At 37.3% G+C, this 20,562-nt stretch overlaps 1 protein-coding gene and 2 pseudogenes across 1 annotated transcript in view; 2 read left to right on the plus strand and 1 right to left on the minus strand.

The window, feature by feature from the left end:
• Window positions 1–20,562, plus strand: part of LOC138145014 (uncharacterized) — a 449,608-nt gene that overhangs the window by 336,361 nt on the left and 92,685 nt on the right. The window lies entirely within an intron of this gene.
• Window positions 7,880–8,622, plus strand: LOC138145091 (nucleoside diphosphate kinase B pseudogene; annotated as a pseudogene).
• Window positions 17,479–18,570, minus strand: LOC138145012 (caveolae-associated protein 3 pseudogene; annotated as a pseudogene).

A 20,562-nucleotide genomic window follows, 5' to 3' on the forward strand; every position in this document is an offset into this window, starting at 1 on the left:
ATATATATATATATATATATATATATATATATATATATATATATATAATCAATCAGTCAACACTTAATTAGATACCTATTATGTTCCAGGTGTGATTCTAGGCAATGACGATAGAAAGACAAAAGACAAGGCAAGGCAATTTGCATTTATTAATCCCTATGTGTCAGACACTGTGCTAAGCACTAGGGATACAGTGTAAACACCATGAAAGTACTTGTCCACAAGGAATTTACATTCCAGTGTTGGATAACAACATATAAAAGGAAGCTGAAAAGTAGGGGTGGGGATGGAGGATACCTACAAAGGAGGCATGATATGGAAATCTAGAAAGTCAGAAGTATAGCCAGGAGAGGAATGAAGGTTGACCATCTTGGGTCACTCCCCCAAAAGGAGGCCCTAGAAGGAAATTACCTATGAGGGAAAGGGGCCAAAATAGTAGAAAGTTATTCCAGAGTGAAAAGGTCCCAGATTTTGTGGGCAGTTTTAGAGTAAGCATGCAGTTAAGGCTTGTTCAAGTTCCAACAAAAGCACAAAAACTCCTCTCTTGGAGGTAATCATAAGTATGTCAATAAGTATATGCAAAATGTATGTAAAATAAAATACGATTTTTTTAGGAAGGAACTTGACAACCAGAGAAATAAAAAAAAATCATGTAAAAGGTAAATTTTAAATAGAGTTTTGAAGAACAGTAGGAATTCTAAGCAGTAGAGGTGCATTACAAGCACTCTGTGCAGCCAGTGCAAACTCACGGAGGTGGTAGATGGAGTGCCATGTGTGAGGATTGGCAAGAAGACCAGGATGGCTGGACTACAGAGTATTGGAAGGAATTTTAACTGTGGACCAAGCCAGGGCTACCATTTTGTTTTTTCTTATGGGTTGTGGTTTGTCCTTCGTTTCTGAACAGGATTATGACATCAGGGAGATGATGACATGACTTGTAATTGACTTTGAATTGAATAAGGGAGGGCTGTGCAAAGTCTCCAGCCTCACTTTCTTCTCTAGAGCCATCTGGGTCCAGTGGCCTGATATTGATCATGACAGCTAGAGATGACCCAGGATGCAGGGGCAGACCTTGGCCATTTTAAGCTAAGGTCTTTTCAGGTTCTCACTTTGAGTGAGGCAACACTCATTCAGTGAGTGAATAGGCATCTTTAAAAAGTGAGTCAAGGGATGGCCCCTTTAATTAAAAAAAATGAAACTAGGAGAGGAAGATCCTGAGGGTTGCTGGCCAAAAGAGAAACAGTTGCTATATACACTCATTCTGAGCCAGTAGGGCCTAAAAAACAACCATTAAATGGTGCTTGGGCAGAGACCTATTGTTGTCCAATCCATGAGATCAAGAGTGAGTTGGGTTTAAGGCTTGGTTTTTGAGAAAAAAAGCTAACCAGTAAATGACAAGTTAACTCAAATACAATAATTCCCCTACATCAGTAACCAAGTAGCACTTCTAGAAGCAACAAATTACGGGTATTAAATGTTAAAACATGATAAAAATAGAGAATGTAAATAAATAAAATGTATAAGGAAAAAGGTAGAAGCAGAAATCAAATCTTTCCAGAATGCTTCCCAGATGGACAGTTAAGTATGGTAAATATTCCCTCCACTGAGTCACTAACAAAGTCCTCTGAATCAGAGGACAGAATTCTTGAGGTCCAGAGGAAGCCACCCTGAGTTTGTGAAATGCCAGCTGTGAGAGCCAGTGTCCTTAGGAAATGGTGATGAGAAAATCAAGAAATCCTGGCAGAGGATATCCTTTCTTTTTAGGGGAATTTATAAATGGTATTTTACTTTCTTGGCCAATAATCCTGGTCCCAGATGAAAACTAACCATTCCAAACTAGCATCTGTGAGAGCAGAGAACATCAGATTTGGAGGCAAGGTATAAATAAGGCAACCCTGGGAGGGCACCTGGAGTCAGGGTACAATCGCATGACTGAGCAAATCACTCCTCTAGGTCTAAACTCTCTCTTCTCTATAATGAAGAGTTTCACCAAGATTATGCCTAAGGTCTCTATTCATGCTTTAGATTTACATGGATCAGTGACCAAGTATTTATAAGTAATTAATTTATCTCTAGAGATTTTTCATCTTTGCTAATATTTTTCCTACTCTTTACTTCCCTCTAGGCAGTCTATGACACAACCTGACATTGCTGTTTTTGCTTTTATCTCATATGACACTCCAACTCCATGTCTCTTCATTGGCTGTGATCTACCTCAATAATATTTTCCTCAACTCTGATTCCTGCCTTTCTTCAAAACTCAGTTCAAATACTACATTATTCAGCTGACCTTTCCCAACACTTCCCCCCCCCCACATATACACACATATAAACATACACATGGAATAAGTGAAAGGAACTCTCAGAGGAAAAGAATACACACACATACATATATAAATTTATCTATCTACATCTTATATGTACCTTTTTAAAAGATGTCTTCTCCATTAGAATGTGTTCCTTGAGGGCAGAGATTGTTTTAACCTTTTTTTTTTATCCCCAGGGGACAGTATCTGGCATATAGTTAATAATTTTTAATGCTGATTGATTAATATCATAGTAAAGTAATGGTTTTCCTCCCCTATGTCTTTGGATGAACCTATGATGTGTTCTATAAGAATAAATAGAAGAAACAGTACAGAAGCAAACTCTTTGGACAAGGTGCCTGAATAATTGTTCTAATTATTAAATCAGAATTGTTAAATTATCACCCAAGACAGGGCTGGAACTCATTCTTTTTTTTTTTTTTTGGTCTTTATTAATTTGTTTGCATTTAGTTTACAAGATTCATTACCACAATTCCTTGAGTTTCAAATTTTCTCTCCTGCTCCCCTCCCTCCCTCTATGGCGGCATACAATCAAGTATAGTATCTGCAAATACTTTCACATTAGGCATCAGTCAGGTTATAAAGAAGGATTGTAACAGATGGAATGAAGAATGGGAAAGAGGAAACAAAACCAAACAAGAAAATGAAAAAGGGCAGGTAGTTTGCTTCAATCTGGGTTCAATCTCAGTTCTTTCTCTGGATGAAAACATCTCTCTCCATCATCACTCTTTTGGGTTTCACGTATGACTCTGGATTGCTGAGAAGAGTCCAGTTTATCAAAGTTGGTTGTTACACATACATTGTGTCTGTAATTGTGTACAAATTCCTCCTGGCTCTACTCTTCTCACTCAGCATCAGTTCGTATAAGCCTCTCCAGGTTAATATGAAGTCCATCTGCTCCTTGTTTCTTATTGCACAATAGTATTCCATAACATGCATATACCATAACATGTTCAGCCATTCCCCAATTGATGGACACCCCCTTAATTTCCAATTCTTGGCCACCACAAAAAGAGCTGCTATAAATATTTTTGTACATATGGGTCTTTTTCCCATTTGTATGATCTCTTAGGGATACAACCATAGAAGTGGTATTGTTGGGTCAAAGGGTATGAAATTATTTATAGCCCTTTGGGCATAATTCCAGATTGCTTTCCAGAATGGTTGGATCAGATCACAACTCCACCAGCAATGCTTTAGTGTTCCAATTTGTCCACATCCTCTCCAGCATTTGTCATTTTTCTGTTTTGTCATCTTAGCCATCTGACTGGTGAGATGTGGTAATAATTCTTGGTTCCTCATACAGTTATTTGTTTCAATTTGATTGATTCTGGTTTTTAGCAAATCATTTTCCTTGGTTAGTTTTTGGAGCTCCTTTTCCATATCATACACTTTTTTTAAAAGCAATTGGGGTTAAGTAACTTGCTCAAGGTTACACGGCCAGTTATTTTGTGTGGGTGTTAAGTATCTGAGGCCAGAACTGATCCCAGGTCTCCCGACTCTGGGGCCAGCTCTCTTACTCACTGCACCACCTGGCTGCCCTGATACACTTTTCTTTTTAAGGAGCTGTTTTCTTCATTATAATGTTTTATAATTCTGCAATTTTGATTTTAAAAGAATTATTCATTTTGTCTTCTATCTCTCTCATTTGGTTTTCAAAGTTCCTTTTGAGCTCATCTAGGAGAGCTTTCTGTGCTTGTTGATGTTTCAGCTGTGGGTGTGGAGTCCACATTGTCTCCCTCTGAGTTTGGTTCCTCTCTCTGAGGATAGTGGGACTCAAGAGTCTTTGTCTTTGCAGGCTGCTTTCTACCCATTTTGAGGCAGGGCCCTAGCCACACCCTTCTTCTAGGGTTCCCAAGCCTTTACTGTTGAGGGTTTTGCCCTGGGGCAATAGTTACTATGTTTTGGAAGGTTGGGAGGTTGGAGCAGGCTCACTTCACTCTGCCATCCTGGTCCTTGGAGGTCCTGATAGGGGCTTTTTTTTTTTTTTTTAATTTCTGGGCTATGGAGTAGTACTTCCAGGAGTATTTGCTGTCCTGGACAAGGGCCCTGCATTTGCTTCTTACCTTGCTCTTTCCAGTCCCAGCCCTTTGGTGATAGGCCTGGTAGTGGCCTTTGTGGTTGGTGGGAAGACTTGTCCCCCTTGTTGGTCAGGCCTCCTCCTAGCCCCCCTGGAACTCATTCTTTCAATGAAACCCAAAACAAAGCAAGGTCCTTTGATTATAAGGCATGGATTAAATGGTTTTGGAGTAATGAGGACAGAAAGGTCAGGGGAGTGGGAGTCTTATTGTTGGGAATATTGGGGTGTAGCATTATGACACTTAGAAATTGGAGAACATCACAAGAAGTAGTGAGATCACAATAGTGATGGTGAGGGGTCTGAGTTAGATTCCATATGAAAATTGATTGAAGAAAGTGAGGAAGTTTGGCCAAAAGAAGAACAACTTTAAGGAACCTTGAAGATCTCCTCAAGTATATGAAGGACTGCCACCTGGGAGAGTGTTTAGAGAGAAGAACTAGAAGTTATGGGTAGACACATCAGAGACAAATTGAGGTGTAACACAGGGGGGGAAATTCTAATAATTAGAGCTAGTCCAAAGTACAATACCTTTATAAGGCAGTGGCTTTTTGGAATTTGGAAAGTCAATAACAACAAAAATATAAGTCAAACCCTGATTTGTAGTATTTGTCTATTTCAGAGGTATAAATGCTTATGTTGAAATGTTACCAACTAGCCCTTGTGAGCTGATTGGAGGCGGCTCCAGCAATCTCCTCAGAAACAATCCCAGAAATGTTGAGTAACCTGAGTGGTTAATTTTCATGGGGTGTTAAATGGAAAGACAAGACATAAATTCAGGTTGACTCCCAGACCACTGTCTTTTCTCCATCATACAAGCACCCTTAAGAGTAGTATATTTTCCCCAAAAGTTTATAAATGATGAATCCTTGGAAATACTCCACTGTTGGAAAAAAAACAAATGACATTAAAAATTTTAGGTAGTTTCTGGCAAGGCATAGAGAAAGACAATGTCAGTATAGTTACTAGTGTTCCAGGACTTTCCTGGTTTAGAAGAAAACTTCTACCTAGAAAAACTAACTTGGTTTTATTGTGGTTACCATGATGAATATTTCAACTGGTTTCAATTCTTTGCATGTCTTAAGAAAGGTAACATAGTAGAGGAGAAACTCCCCTTAGATTTGTCATTCCTGTAATACAAATCCACTGAGGTAGGATTAAGGTCCATTTTTTGTCTTCTCCTCCCTACCCTCTTGCACCCTCAGAACGTGGAAGGTTGGGATTCATATTGGAAGCAGCTCCGAGAACCAATTATTGTCAGATTCTGTTTGCTGGGCTGCCAGACAATATTTTGGCTTAACTTCAGTCCATTCGGAACACAGCTGTTCAGTTGTTGACAAAAAACTAAGGAAATATGTACATGTTCCACTCTCTCAGAAATCCTCATTTACTGGCAACGAATAGGGTTGATCCGAAATTTTCTTATTGGAGTTCAAGTCAGTGCAGTGCCTTGGCAAGCCTTTAACACCAAATGGGTCATCCCTGTGCTCCAGCTCACAGAGGGATCCATTCAGCTGTTGACTGGGCCCTGGCAGGGAGGAGGGTACAGTAGGGTGGAGCTCTCATATCACCCTGGCACCTGCTCTGTCACACATGCAAGTTTTTTGAGGTGATAATGTCCACATTGAAATATTTTGTCATTAAAAAAAGGATCCAGGTTATGGGAGTTAGTTTTTACTATATCAATGCTCAAAGCACCTTCTAATCTGATAACAGATATATACCCATGAATTTTTCTTTCTTTTTTTTTCCCTTGCAAATAACTGTCTATCCAGTAATTATAAAGCCAAGGGAATGTTGACTTAGTTTTGCCCAGGATATAATGTACTTATGCCATTTCCTTATGGGTCTTTTTGCTATTGAATGAAAGAAAATAGTGTTTATGAGGCAGAAAAAAAACTCCAACAAAAAACATACCAGCTGCAGATTATTTTTCTCATTTTTTTAAAATAAAAAATCAAAAACGTAGCCAGACAATTTCTCACCTACTCCTCTTCAACTAAAACAAGATACCATCTGTTACATATCCACTTAATGGGCACCATGACAAATTGGAGTACACCAAGGGCCTAAGACACCATATACCACTCACCAGGAGTCACTGACTTGGCCTTAAGAAGGTCCTGACCTGGAATAAGAGAACAGCTGGCAATTAAGATGCAGCTGGATTCAATCAAGGACAATGAAGGAAAAGACTACCCCTAATTAAGGAAGGTCAGGCTGCCTAGCCTAGACTGAGCTTGAAAAACCAATTAGTTACCTGAGGTATGCAAGGTTTTTGAACTTCTTTTGTTTCCTCCTGGCTGAAATTATTTATTCCAATGTGAGTTCTGATTTTTTTTCCCTTTCCTTTTCTTTCCCCTCATGGTTAAATGGCAGGTCATGAAGGTGAGAGTCTTCAAAATTTTCCCAGTATGTACTTGAGTTCACTATAGTGGGTCCCTGAAAAAAAAAATGGCAAATTGGAATGGCATGTTTATTGCCTTTTCTATTGTCCCTACTGTCTGAGTTAACTAACCTCTAGACTGAACCTCTTCATCCTTCTCCACTTGGAAACTCCTTTTCAGCAGCTGATGAGGTCCCTCTTCAATCTGCTCACTTGATAATCCCCATTGTGTTCAAGAGCAGAGCAAGTAAGTGCCTGCCTGAGATGAAGGACTTCCAGTTCTAGTTATTCTAGAAAAAAGAAAACAAGGGGAAGAAAGGGAGGGGAGAACAGGATAAAGAGAGCAGGATGATTAGAAGGAAAGTCAAGTCGACAATCATTTATTAAGTGCCAACTGTGTGTCAGGCATTGTGCCAAGCACTGGGCATACAAAGAAAGACAAAACAAAAGAAACAAGCAAAAGCAGTCTCCTTTCCTCAAGGACAATGGAAAAGTGATGGTAAAACTAGGATTAGGAAACTATGGCCAGAGTCTGATTCTGAGCTGAAAGAAATGGCTGAAGTTATAAATGCTGTATGTGGATCTTTTTATTGTTTGTTTTATTGTCGATAGTTTTTGTATTTGTTTTAATACAGAAGATTAGGGACAAATGAGTGTATGTGGGAATGATATAGAGTCCTGGACTTGTAGACTAATATATATGGGTTTGCTGGGACACTTAATACCTTTGTGATTCTGGGTAAATCACTTGATCTCAGCACCTCAGTTTACTCATCTGTAAAATAGAAATAATGATAACACCCACTTTCCAATGTTACAGTGAGGATCTAATGAGATAACATGTGAAAAGTGGTTTGAAAAATTTAAAGTATTATATAAATACTACCTATTATTTTATTTTTTGCTTTTTGCTTTTTGGAGGGCGATTGGGGTTAAGTGACTTGCCCAGTGTCACATGGCTATTTTTTTGTGTTGTTAAATGTCTGAGGCCGGAACTGAACTCGGGTCCTCCTGACTCCAGGGCTGGTGCTCTATTCACTCCACCACCTAGCCACCCCCTATTATTTTAAAAATATTTAATTTTGGTTCTCGGTTTCCTTGTTTAGTGCCGACTCCTGGGGCTCCAGCCTCCTTCTCTGCTGCAGCCATAGACTCCTCTTTCTCGGCTCCAGCCCGATTCTCCCTGGACCATGGCCAACACCGAGCGCACCTTCATTGCCATCAAGCCCGACGGCGTCCAGCGGGGCCTGGTCGGGGACATCATCAAACGCTTTGAGCAGAAGGGATTCCGTCTCGTGGGCATGAAGTTCCTTAGGGCCTCAGAGAAACATCTGAAACAGCACTATGTTGACCTGAAGGACAGGCCATTTTTCCCTGGGCTTGTGAAATATATGAACTCGGGGCCTGTTGTAGCCATGGTTTGGGAGGGCTTAAATGTGGTGAAGACAGGCAGAGTGATGCTAGGAGAGACCAACCCAGCTGATTCCAAGCCAGGCACCATTCGTGGGGACTTTTGCATTCAAGTTGGCAGGAACATCATTCATGGCAGTGATTCTGTAAAAAGTGCTGAGAAGGAGATCAGCCTGTGGTTTAAGCCAGAAGAACTGGTTGATTATAAGTCTTGTGCTCATGACTGGGTCTATGAATAAGGGTTTTAAAAGTGGATATATACTGGACCTACTCCTTTTAGTAGCTGTGGTATTCGTGTGTATGTGTATGTATGTCTCCATCCCTGAATACAACATTTCATGCCTGGGGATTGAAAGGAATTGGAACCATCATTTTCTAAAACAGCCCTGTAATCCTGTTCAATAAAGCCTTGGAAATAAGGGGCAATCTTGTATGGTTATTGAGTTGAAAACTTGGCACATTGTGTTCATGATAGTGTTAGTACACTAATTATTGATTAAACCTATGTAATCTAGAAGAATATTTCATCTAGTGCTGGCTGTGCATTTCTAATTTTTTATTTTTTTGAGTAGGGAGGCAGCAATTTTCTTTGATCCCTTGTAAAATAAAGAAGATAAAGTGATAAAGAGAAAGTGAAACATGAAAAACAACAGTTGGAGAATACATCAAGAAGAGAAAATATAAAAATAATTGGACTAACTGAAAGTTATGATCAAAAAGAGTCTTGATACAATAATGTAAGAAATAATTAAAGAAGGGGTGGCTAGGTGGTGCAGTGAATAGAGCACCGGCCCTGGAGTCAGGAGGACCTGAGTTCAAATGAGGCCTCAAACACTTAACACAAAAACTAGCGGTGTGACCTTGGGCAAGTCACTTAACCCCAATTGCCCTCCAAAAAAAAAGAAATAATTACAGAAAATTGTCCTGAAGCATTAAAACAAGGGGGAAAGTAGAAATGGAAAAAAAAATCCATCGATCACCATTTAAAAGAGATCCTATGAGAAAAACTTGTAGAAATATCAGTCAAATTTCAAAATCCCTAGCTCAAGGCAAAAATAAAAGAATCAAGATTAAAACAATTTAAATATGATGGTGCCACAATTAGAATTACACAAGACCTAGCAACAGACATTAAAGGACTGCAGGTCTTGGACAACATATCAAATAGCCAAAGAACTGGCACTCTGGCTGAAAATAATCATACCCTGTGAAGTTAAGTATCCTGAATGAAAAAAAAAATGGACATTTGATATAACTGTAAAATGATTTTTATCATAAGAAAGATTGGGGTAAACCTGAGTATGATACGAATTTAAAAAGTAAAACCATTTAGGAAAAGCTTAAAAGAGTACAAATGAGGTGCCAGAGGAAGAATTGATACAGAGGAATTAGATGGGGGAGAGGGCTGGTAGTTTGGGTAACCTAATTTCATTGGGAATGGGTTTAAGAGGAAACAATATGTATATATTTAGAAGAGAATAAAAGTCTAAATTCAGAAGAATGGTAGGGGTATTGGGAAGGGGAAGACAACAAGGCCAGGATTTTTAGAGGGGAGAGTGAGAGGTAAATAGGGGTATAGAAAGGTATTTAGATTTATGGGAATGGGAAGATAGGGGGAGGGAGGTGGGCAAGATAGTGGGGTAGAAGTAAAGTAGAGGAGGCAGGAAGGAGAGGCAACAAGATAATACATGTACATAAAAACAAAGGTCAGGAGAATAGATTTGGAAAACTAGATCTATATGTGTGTGTGTGTATAGCTATAGAGAAATGAAACTATTGTAGCCTTCTTGGGGGAGGTTAGGGGGAGGGGAAAAACAGTAAAAAAACAGAACAAAAGGAAATTCACAAGGAAGCAAAGAAAAGATGGACAATTCTCAACATAAGTATTATTTATCATATAGGCTTTCATGAAATGAAAATTTGTTACATATTTTGAATCCTCTCATGTTCTGCTATGCACATGACGTTTTTTTTTTCCCTTTCTAACTTTGTATTTAAGTTCCAATATGTTTCTGTTTCTTTTCTGTATTTGAGTCTAAAATAAAATTTTGAAGAAAAAAAATATTTAATTTTCCCTAATTACATGTAAAATCATTTTTTAGCACTCATTGCCTTTTTTTTAAGTTTTGACTTCCAAAATTTATCCCTTCCTCTATCCCCTTTCCCTTCTCTGAGATGGTAAGCAATCTGATATAGGTTATACATGTGCTGTCATGTAAAATGTTTCTGTATTAATCATTTTGTACAAGTAGAAAAGAAGGAAGGGAAGGAGGGAGGGAAGGAGGGGAGGAGGGAGGAAGGAAGGAAGGAAGAAAGAAAGTTTCGATCTATATTCAGACAGCATTAATTGTTTTTCTGGAGTCAAAAAGCATTTTTCATCCTGAGTCCTTTAGGATTGCCTTTTATCATCATATAGCTGAGAAGAGCTAAATCATTCATAGTCCTTCAGTGTACAATATTGCTGTTACCATGTACGATGCGCTCCTTGTTCTACTCACTTTGTGTCAGTTCATGCAAGTCTTTCCAGGTTTCTCTAAAATCATCCTGCTTGTCCTTTCTAATAGCACAATAATATTCTATTACAATCATATACTACGACTTGTTCAGCCATTCCCCGATTGATGGGCATCCCCTGAGTTTCCAATTCTCTGCCACCACAAAAAGAGCTGCTATAAATATTTTTATATGTATAGGTCCTTTTCCTTTTTCTTTGTTCTTTTTGGGATACATACCTGCCAGTGGTATTGCTGGATAAAAGGATATGCACAGTTTTATAGCCCTTTGGGGATAGTTCCAAATCACTTTCCAGAATGATTAAATAAGTTCAGAACTCCACCAATGATGCATTAGTGTCCAAGTTCTTCCATGTCCTCTCTAACATTTATAATTTTCCTTTTTTTGATGAAAATAGCCAATCTAATAGGTATGAGGTGGTACTTCAGAGTTGTTTTCATTTGAATTTCTCTAATCTACAGGGATTTAGGGTATTTTTATGTGACTATAGATAGCTTTGGTTTCTTTGTTTGAAAACTGCCTGTTTATATCCTTTGACCAATTACCAATTTTAGCCTTACAAGTTTGGTTAAGTTCTTTAAATTTTTGAGAAATGAAGCCTTTATTAGAGATACTTGCTGTGTGATTCCCCTCTACACACTAGTTTTTTGCTTTCCTTCTATTTTATTAACATTGGTTTTGTTTGTGCAAAAACCTTTTGAATTATATGTAATCAAAATTATCCATTTTATATCTTGTAATGCTCTCTGTCTCTTGTTTTGTTAAAAGTTCTTACCTTCTCCATAGACAAGCAAACAATTCCTTACTCCCCCAATTTGATAATGGTAGCATCATTTTCATGTAAATCATTTACCCATTTTGACCTTAACTTGGTACATGGTATGAGATGTTGTTCTATATATATATATATACCGTTTTTCCCTGATAATAAGACCTATCCCGAAAATAAGCCCTCCCCTTACTGTGTAAGATTTCTCTAAAATAAGCCCTCCCCCGAAAATAAGCCCTATTGAGTTTGCTACTGTAGTGAAGGTGATCCCCTGTGCTACACGCTACATTACGGTACCCTCTGTATGCACCGTCCCCCCTCCTCCCCCGTGAAACGCACGCCGCTCTCCGAGCTGCATCCAATCAGAGCTGCAGCAGTGAGTGCGTCATCCTGTTCTTCCCCAGTGATTTGCTTATTGAATAAAGGTACATTCTTTTGTTCACATTTACCTGTTTATTAAAATTGCTGTCAATGTTCATTAAAATAAGCCCTCCCCTGAAAATAAGCCCTCTGGTGTTTTTCTGTCCAAAAAAAAAATAATAAGACAGTGTCTTATTATCGGGGAAACACGGGTAGTTTCTTTCATATTGTTTTCTAGTTTTCCCAGCAGTTTTTGTCAAATAATTAGTTTTTGTCACCAAAACCTGGATTTTTGGGTTTATCAAACATCAAATTACTATGGTCATTTGCTTCAATGTATTGTGTATCTAATCTATTCCACTGATCTACCACTCTGTTCCTTAGCCAGTACTATATTGTTTTGATAACTGCCACTTTATAATATAGTTTGAGATCTGGTAAAGCTGAGCCAACTTCACTCACCTTTTTAAACATTTTTATTATTAATTGCTTTGATATTCTTGACCTTTTGTTCTTCCAGATGATTTTTTTCTAGCTCTAAAAAACAGCTTTTTAAAAATTCATTTTTATTTTTATTTATTTTTTGGCAATTTGATATGTATAAGACTGAATAAATTGATTTAGGTAGAATTGTCAGGTTTTTTTTTTTTTATATTGGTTCAGCCTACCCATGAGCAGTTAATATTTTCCCAATTGCTTAGATTTGGTTTTATTTGTATGAAAAGTGTTTTGTTATTGTGTCATACAGTTCCTGGGTTTGTCTTGGAAGATGCTCCCAAGTATTTTATATTTTCTACAGTTATTTTCTTTTCTTTTGCCTTTTGGAGGGCAATTGGGGTTAAGTAACTTGCCCAAGGTTACACGGCTAGTTTTTGTGTGTGTGTGTGTGTGTGTGTGTGTGTGTGTGTGTGTGTGTGTTTGTGTGGGTGTTAAGTGGCTGAGGCTGGAACTGAACTTGGGTCCTCCGACTCCAGGGCTGGAGCTCTTACTCACTGTGCCACCTAGCTGCCCCTCTACAGTTATTTTAAATGGAATTTCTCTTTCTATTTCTTGCTGCTGGACTTTGTTGGTAGTATACAGAAATGTTGATGATTTATGTGGGTTTATTTTGTATCCTGAAATTTTTCTAAAGTTATCAATTATTTCAGTTATTTTTAAGTCTATTCTCTAGGATTCTTGAAGTATACCATCACAATTATCTACAAAGGTTTGTTTCCTTGTTGCCTATTCTAATTCTTTTAATTTCTTTCTTTATTGCCATAACTAGCATTTCTAGAATATTTTGAATAATCGTGGTGATAATAGATGTCATTGCCTCATCCTGATTGTATTAGGGAGGCTTGTAATTTATATCCATTATAGATAATGATAGATGATGGTTTTAGTAAATATTACTTATAATTTTAAGGTAAACTCCATTTATTGCTGTAATCTCTAGTGTTATTAACAGGAATAGGTGGTATATTTTGTCAAAGGTTTTTCTGGATCTATTGAGCTAATCATATGATTTCTGATGATTTTGTTATTGATATGATCAATTATACTGATTGTTTTTTTTTAAACAATTGGGGTTAAGTAACTTGCTCAAGGTTACATGGCTAGTTATTTCTGGGTGTGGTGCTAAGTATCAGAGCCTGGATTTTATCCCAGCTCACCCTGACTCTGGGGCCAGTGCTCTTACTCGCTGTGCTACCTGGCCACCCCTATACTGATTGTTTATTATTGAATGAGCTCTGCATTCCTAATATAAACCCTACCTGGTCAGAGTGCTAATCATATTGCTAGTGTATTATATAAATTTTTACATCAAAATTTATTAGGGAAATTAGTCTATAATTTTCATTTTCTATTTTTCCTCTTCTTGTTTTAGGTATTAATGCCATATTTGTATTGTAAAAGGAATTTGGTAAGACTCCTTCTTTGCATATTTTCCTAAATAGTTCATACAGTATTGGGCTTAATTATTCTATAAATGTTAGGTAGAATACAATTGCGAATCTATTCCTAAGATTTTTTTTCCCCTTAGGGAGCTCATTAATAACATTAAATTTCTTTTTCTAACACTGGGTTAGTTAAGTATTCCATTTACTCTTCTCTTAATCTGTGCATTTTATATACATTGTTTGTAGATATTTATCTACTTCATTTAGATTGTCAGAATTATTGGCATGTAATGGGCAGAAAAGCTCCTAATAATTGTTTTATTTTTTTTCTTCATTGGTGGTAAATTCCCTCCTTTCATTTTTGATACTGGGAATTTGATTTTATTTTTTCCTTTTTTAAGTCAAATTAACCAACACTTTATTTTATTGTTTTTTTCCCTAAAACTAGTTTCTACTTTTATTTATTAATTCAATTCTTTATTTTTTGCTTTCAAATTTATTAATCTCTCCTTTGATTGTTAGTATTTCCAATTTGGTATTTATTTTTTTTAATTTGTTCTTTTGCTTTCTTTTAGTTGCATGCCCAATTCCTTGATCTTCTCTTTCCCTATTTTATTGTTATAAATGTTTAGAGATATAAATTTTTCCCTACATATTGCTTTGGTTGCATCACATAAATTTTCAAATGCTGCTTCAATATTGTCATTCTCTTTACTGAGATTATTGATTATTTCTGTGATTTGTTTTTTGACTCTCATTCCTTAGGATTAGGTTATTTAGTTTCAAATTAATTTTTTAATCTACCTTTCTACTTTATTTAGTATAATTTTTATTTTTATTATCTGAAAAGGATGCATTTTATACTTCTTTTCTGAATTTGATTGTGAGGTTTTTATGCCCTGATACATGGTCAGTTTTTTTTGGGGGGGTGCTATGTACTGCTGATAAAAAGTTTGATTCCTTTCTATTCACATTCAGTGTTTTCTAGAGATATATCACATCTAACATTTTTAGAATTCTATTGACTTCCTTAACTTCTTTCTTGTTTATTTTTTGGTTACATTTATCTAGTTTTCAGAGGCAAAAGTTGAAGTCTCCCACTAGGATTGTTTTATTGTCCATTTCCTCCATTTAACTTCTCCTTTAAAAATTTGGACGCTATACCATTTGGTACATAAGTGTTTAGTATTGCTATTACTTTGTTGTCTCTGGTACTTTTTTTTAAAGCAAGATATTGTTCCCCTATATTTTAATTAGATTTATTATTACTTTTGCTTTGTCTGAGGTCATGATTGCTACCCCTGCCTTTTTTTTGAACTTCAACTAATAGATTTTACTCAGTCCCTTACCTTTACTCTGTCTTCAAATGTGATTTTTTATAAACAGAATAATGTAGGATTCTGCTTTCTGCTTTGGTTTTATGGGTGAGTTCTTCCTTGTCACATACACAGTTATAACTAAGTATATATTTCCCCCACTCCCATCTTGTATTTTTTTTTTGTTTGTTTTCCTTTGTTTCCTCTCTGATCTTTCACTGTCCCTACTCACAAATGTTTTATTTCTGGTTACCAACTCTTCCGATCCCCCCTCCCTTCTATTAGTTCCTTATTTCTCTTATCCCTATCCCTTTTTACTTCCCTACAGGTTAAGACAGATTTAGATGTCTGAGTACATATATATAATTTCCTCTTTTACCCAATTTTTGAAAAGACTAAGGTTCAACTGTTGCCTGCCACCAACCTGTCTTGCCCTCCAGTGTAATAGCTCTTTCATGTGAGATAATTTACTCTATTCTGTCTCTCTCCCTCTTCTCCTAGTACAATTTTCTTTCCCCTTAATTTTTTTGGGGGGAGGATACCATACGGTCATAGTCACCTTATACCCTCACCTTCTATCTATGTATACTTCTAATTGTCCTCATAGTTATAAAGTTCTTAAGAGTTACAAATTCATACCTATCATATTGGCTAATATGACAAAAAAGGGAAATGATAAATGTTGGAGAGGATGTGGGAACATTGTGACACATGCACTGTTAGTGAAATTGTGAACTGATCCAACTGTTGTGGAGAACAATTTGGAACTATGCCCAAAGGGCAACCAAACTGGCAGAACCTTTAATCCAGCAATACCACTATTAGGTCTTTATCACAAAAAGATCATAAAAAAGGGAAAAAGGCCTGCATGTACAAAAATATTTAGAGCAGTCTTTTTCATGGTAGCAAAATATTGGACATTGAGGGGATGCCCATCAATTGGAGAATACTTGAACAAGCTATAATATATGAATGTAATGGAATACTGTTGTGCAATGGTTGTTGTTGTATTGTCCTTTCTCGAAGAGGACCATGACATTGGGGAGGTGATGCCATGACATGCAAGTGAATTTCATTAAAGTGAAGAAGGGCAATGCAAAGTCACCAGCCTCAGTTTTTCCTCAGGAGTCATCTGGGTCCAATGTCAAGATATAGATCAGGATGTCTGTAGATGACCATTTATTGTGCAATAAGAAATGGTGAATAGGTAGACTTCAGAAAAACCTCAAAAGACAGGTACGAATTGAAACAAAGTGAGAGGAGCAGAACCAGAAAAACATTGTACACAGTATCAACAACATGTGCGATGATCAACTTTGAATGACTCAGCTCTTCTTAGCAACACAATGATCCAAGAGAAAGGACTCACAAAGGAAAATGCTATTCATATCCAGATAAAGAACTAATGGACTCAGATGCAGAGCAAATCATATGTTTTTCACTTTGTTCTTTCGCATTTTTTTGTTTCTTCTTCCTCAACTGTGACTAATAGGGAAATATGTTTTACATGATAGCACATGTATGAACTATACCAAATTTCAAACCATTTTCAGAACAGCGAGGGAGAAGGAAGGAGGAAGAAAAATTTGGAATGAGAAATCTTGTAAAAATGAATGCTAAAAATTTTCTTGATATGTATTTGGTGGGAAAATAAAATACTACTAAAAAAGAGTTACAGATATCCTGCCATGTAGCATTATAAAAAACAGGTTAAACTTATTGAGTTTCTTATGTTTTTTCTTTCTAGTTTCTTTTTTACCTTTTTATGTTTCTCTTGAGTCTTGTATTTGTAAATCATTTGTTTTTATTCAGCTCTAATCTTTTAATTTAGAAATGCTTGAAAGTCCTCTATATAATATCATTTATTTCCCCCTGAAGGATTATACTCATATAATATATCATATACTTGTATAATATGTAATAATCAAATATACTTTTGATGGGTAGATGATTCTTGGTTATAATCCTAACTCCTTTGCCGTCTAGAATATCATATTCCATGCCCTCTATTTTTTTTTAATGTAAAAGCTGCTAAATACTTTTAAAATCTGACTATGGCTCCACGATATTTGAATAGTTTCTTTTTGATTGCTTGTGGCATTTTCTTTTTAACTTTGTTGTTCTGAAAATTGGCTATGATATCCTTGGGAGTTTTCATTTTGTGATCTCTTTCAGGTGGTGATTGGTGGATTCTTTCATTTACTATTTTGTATTTTTGTTCAAGTATATCAAGGCAGTCTTGATAATTTCTTGAAACATGTGCATGGCTTTCAGGTGGTCTAATAGTTCTTAAATTTTCTCTCCTGGATCTGTTTTCTAGGTTAGTTGTTTTTTTCCAATAAGAAATTTCACATTTTCCATTTTTCTTATTCCTTCAATTTTTTTTTCCTGTCATTTCTTGATATCTTATGGAGTCATTAACTCCCACTTGCCCAATTATTTTTTTGTTAGTGAAATAAGTTTATTAATCTTGAGCACACTTGGGAGGGTGACAGTGTTGGTCTCTGAGGATTAAAATGGGGTGGACTGGAGGGTTTGGGAGAGGAAGTTTCAGTCTGGGAGCAAGAGAGGGAGTGAGGTGAGTGATAAAGGTAGGGTTCTTTCTTTGCTTAGGTAAAGGTGATCTATGGCTAATTGGGCTCTGTTGCTTAGCAACTGATGGTGCCATTAAAGATAAAGGCACAGAGAAGTAGGCAGGCAGGATGGAGCACTAGGCAGTACCTTCCTCCTGAAGCATCAGAGTTTCCCGGGCCTCAGGGCTCTCTGGCTCTTCCACAGGGCTCCTCTGTGGCTCTAGCTCCAACCCTGGTTCTGCTTCAACCACTACCCCTGCCTCAGGCTGATTTTGAACACGCTGGCTAGGGCCCAATAGAGGACGCTTGGTAGGAGTGGGTGGACGTGGGGCAGGGCCCTTGCTCTTTCGGGTGGACAGTGCCCTGTGAAGACTCTGCACCTTCTCAAGGCCAGTACACCGAAGCCACTTGGCCTGGGATTCCACTGGCTCCTCGTCTGAGCTCTCTCTTTCTTCCAGCTCTTCTGGAGCCTCTGGTCCTAGTTCCTTCTCTTCTAGCTCTGTGGATTCTGGCTCCTTCTGAAAAGCTCTGATTGGGATTTCTGCCTCCTTCTTGAAGAGCTGCACATGCAGCTGGCCGCGGCGACCAGCAGCTCATGGCTGGCCTAGAGCTGCTGCACCTGGAGAGCGCGGTGGACGGCGCGCTCGCGGGCCGCGTCAGCGTGCGTGCTGACGCGCTCGGCCTTGTCCAGCAGCTGGGCCAGCGTGCTGCTGGTGTCCCCATGGCTGCGGCTGAGCGCGCCCAGGCTGCTCTGGATGCAGCTCACGGTGCCCGTGAGGCCGCCCTGGCGCTCCCGCACCGCCTCCAGCATGGTGGACAGCTTCTCCAGTAGTGTCACCACTGTCACCGCGTGCACTGGGCCGCGCTCCGCGGCTTCAGCTGCCGGCACGCCCTTCCCCATGGCCCCTCGAGATGACCGCGCCGGAGCTCGCTCTGGTCTGGCCCCATCCCGTTTCTGCTCAGCCCAATTATTTTTTAAGGAATTCTTTTTTTCAGTGGGCTTTAGCACCTTTTTTCCATGTGGTCAATTTTATTTTTTAAGAAGTTTTCTTTGGTGAATTTTTGTACCTCTTTTCCATATTTTTGTTTTTCTTTCATCAAGATTTTGACTCTTTTTTCATGATTTTCTTGCATTACTATCATTTATTTTCTCATTTTTTTCCTTCTACTTCTCTTATTTACTTTTTAAAATTCCTTTTTAAGCTCTTCCAGGAGTTCCTTCTGAGTCTCAGAAATTTTTTTTTTTTTTGTATAGTCAAGTTTTGGGGGGTTTTTTGCTCATTTTTTCCTGCCTTTTTTGTGACTTTGTACTTTTATGCTCTTGCACTGTCCCAAGCTTCTTGTGCTAGGGCTAAGGGCTTTGCTGCTGGCTTTTACTGGGTCTCAGGGCCTAGCTGCTGGCTTGTACTGGTAGAAGGACTCCTTGCTGACTTCTATTGGGGACAGCTACTCTACTGCATTGCTCTGGGAGTAAGGTCTTCCTCCTGGCTGCCCTAGAAGTAAGGCCTTGCTGCAGGCCTATTCTAGAGGGTAGGCCTTGCACTAGCTATTAATTTGTTGTTGTTGTAGATGTGATGAGTTAAGAAAAAAAAAGATGATAAAAATAGGTTCTGAAGGGAGTTTGAAACACCATAAAATCTAATGTCTTTATTTACTTAACTGTTTAAGACCTACACATGTGTATTTGATTTTTAAAGAAATATATGGAAAATTTATTACACACTTCTATTAGTATCTAACAATAGGAAGGACGAAAAGCTGATTAATTGTGAAGTGAGAGACTACATATAGCATTCTACTACCATAAAAAGGGAAGAAATTATAAGAATGTAGAGAAATGGCATATTTAGTTGGGAGGGGAAAACATAGGGTGACATATCAAACAAGTGAAAAGTTTTGTTGATGGATTTCCTGGAGTCCATGAACTTGGATGATAAATACATATATATATATATATATATATATATATATATATATGTATATATATATATATATATCTTTTTATTACCATTTACTTTCCTTTTTAATTATAAGTGTTTTATTTTAAGCATTAGGCTTTACCATGATAATCAAAGGGTTTTATGATCACCAAAGGTTTATGTATATCTGCTATAGACAAAAGAAGCAATACCATAGGGTAGAAAAACAGTGAACTGAAAGTCAGGAGACCTGGCTCCTGTTAAGTAGTTCTGACTGTCTTTAATGAGTTGGAATACCTGGAGCAAATAACTTATTCTCTCTTTGTTGGCTTCAATAAAAAAAAAAAAAAGAAAAGAACAGGAGATTAGACTAGGTGATCTTTAAGGTATATTTCATAATTCTATGATCATAAAGATTTTTGTGATGAGGCAGAAATAGATACATGAAAGAAAGGTAAATTGAAAACAAGAAAAAGAAAAGGATTTATAAGTAAACTAAAAATCAAAGCAGAAAATAAATTGGAAGTGGCAAAAGGTGGGGAAAAGTAAGAATAAAAATACATATTAAAAAAATTTGGCAATAATAAAAGCTATTTATTCAAGTGTAATTTATCTTGCAGGGAGGAGAGATGTACATCTCAGAAAGAACTGAAGTATGGCAATTATACAACTAATTAAAAATTGTGGCATTGAGAAAAACAAGTGTGCTCAGTTTGTTCCCTCAAAATTGACAGATGTTCATAGGATTTAGAGAACGGGAATTTGGAGATCATGTTATCTATACTTTTTATTTTACAGGTGAAGAAACAGCCTCAAAGAGGTAGAGTGATTTAGGTCACATTAGCACATTAAATTATTGCAGATTTCCATTTTATAAAATTTAAGGATGGATGTAATAGATATTGGGTTATTTTATAATCCCCTAATGTTAATTATGCAATTTCTATAGTATTATGTCTACTATAAAGTACTATATCACAGTGTGATGTAATAATATGACCTGAAGGAATTTTACCTCATTCTCTCTA

This window comes from Petaurus breviceps, unplaced genomic scaffold, assembly GCF_028583685.1.
Source record: "Petaurus breviceps papuanus isolate PSGF00001 unplaced genomic scaffold, PetGlider_PUasm1.0 90723, whole genome shotgun sequence".
Classification (NCBI taxonomy): domain Eukaryota; kingdom Metazoa; phylum Chordata; class Mammalia; order Diprotodontia; family Petauridae; genus Petaurus; species Petaurus breviceps.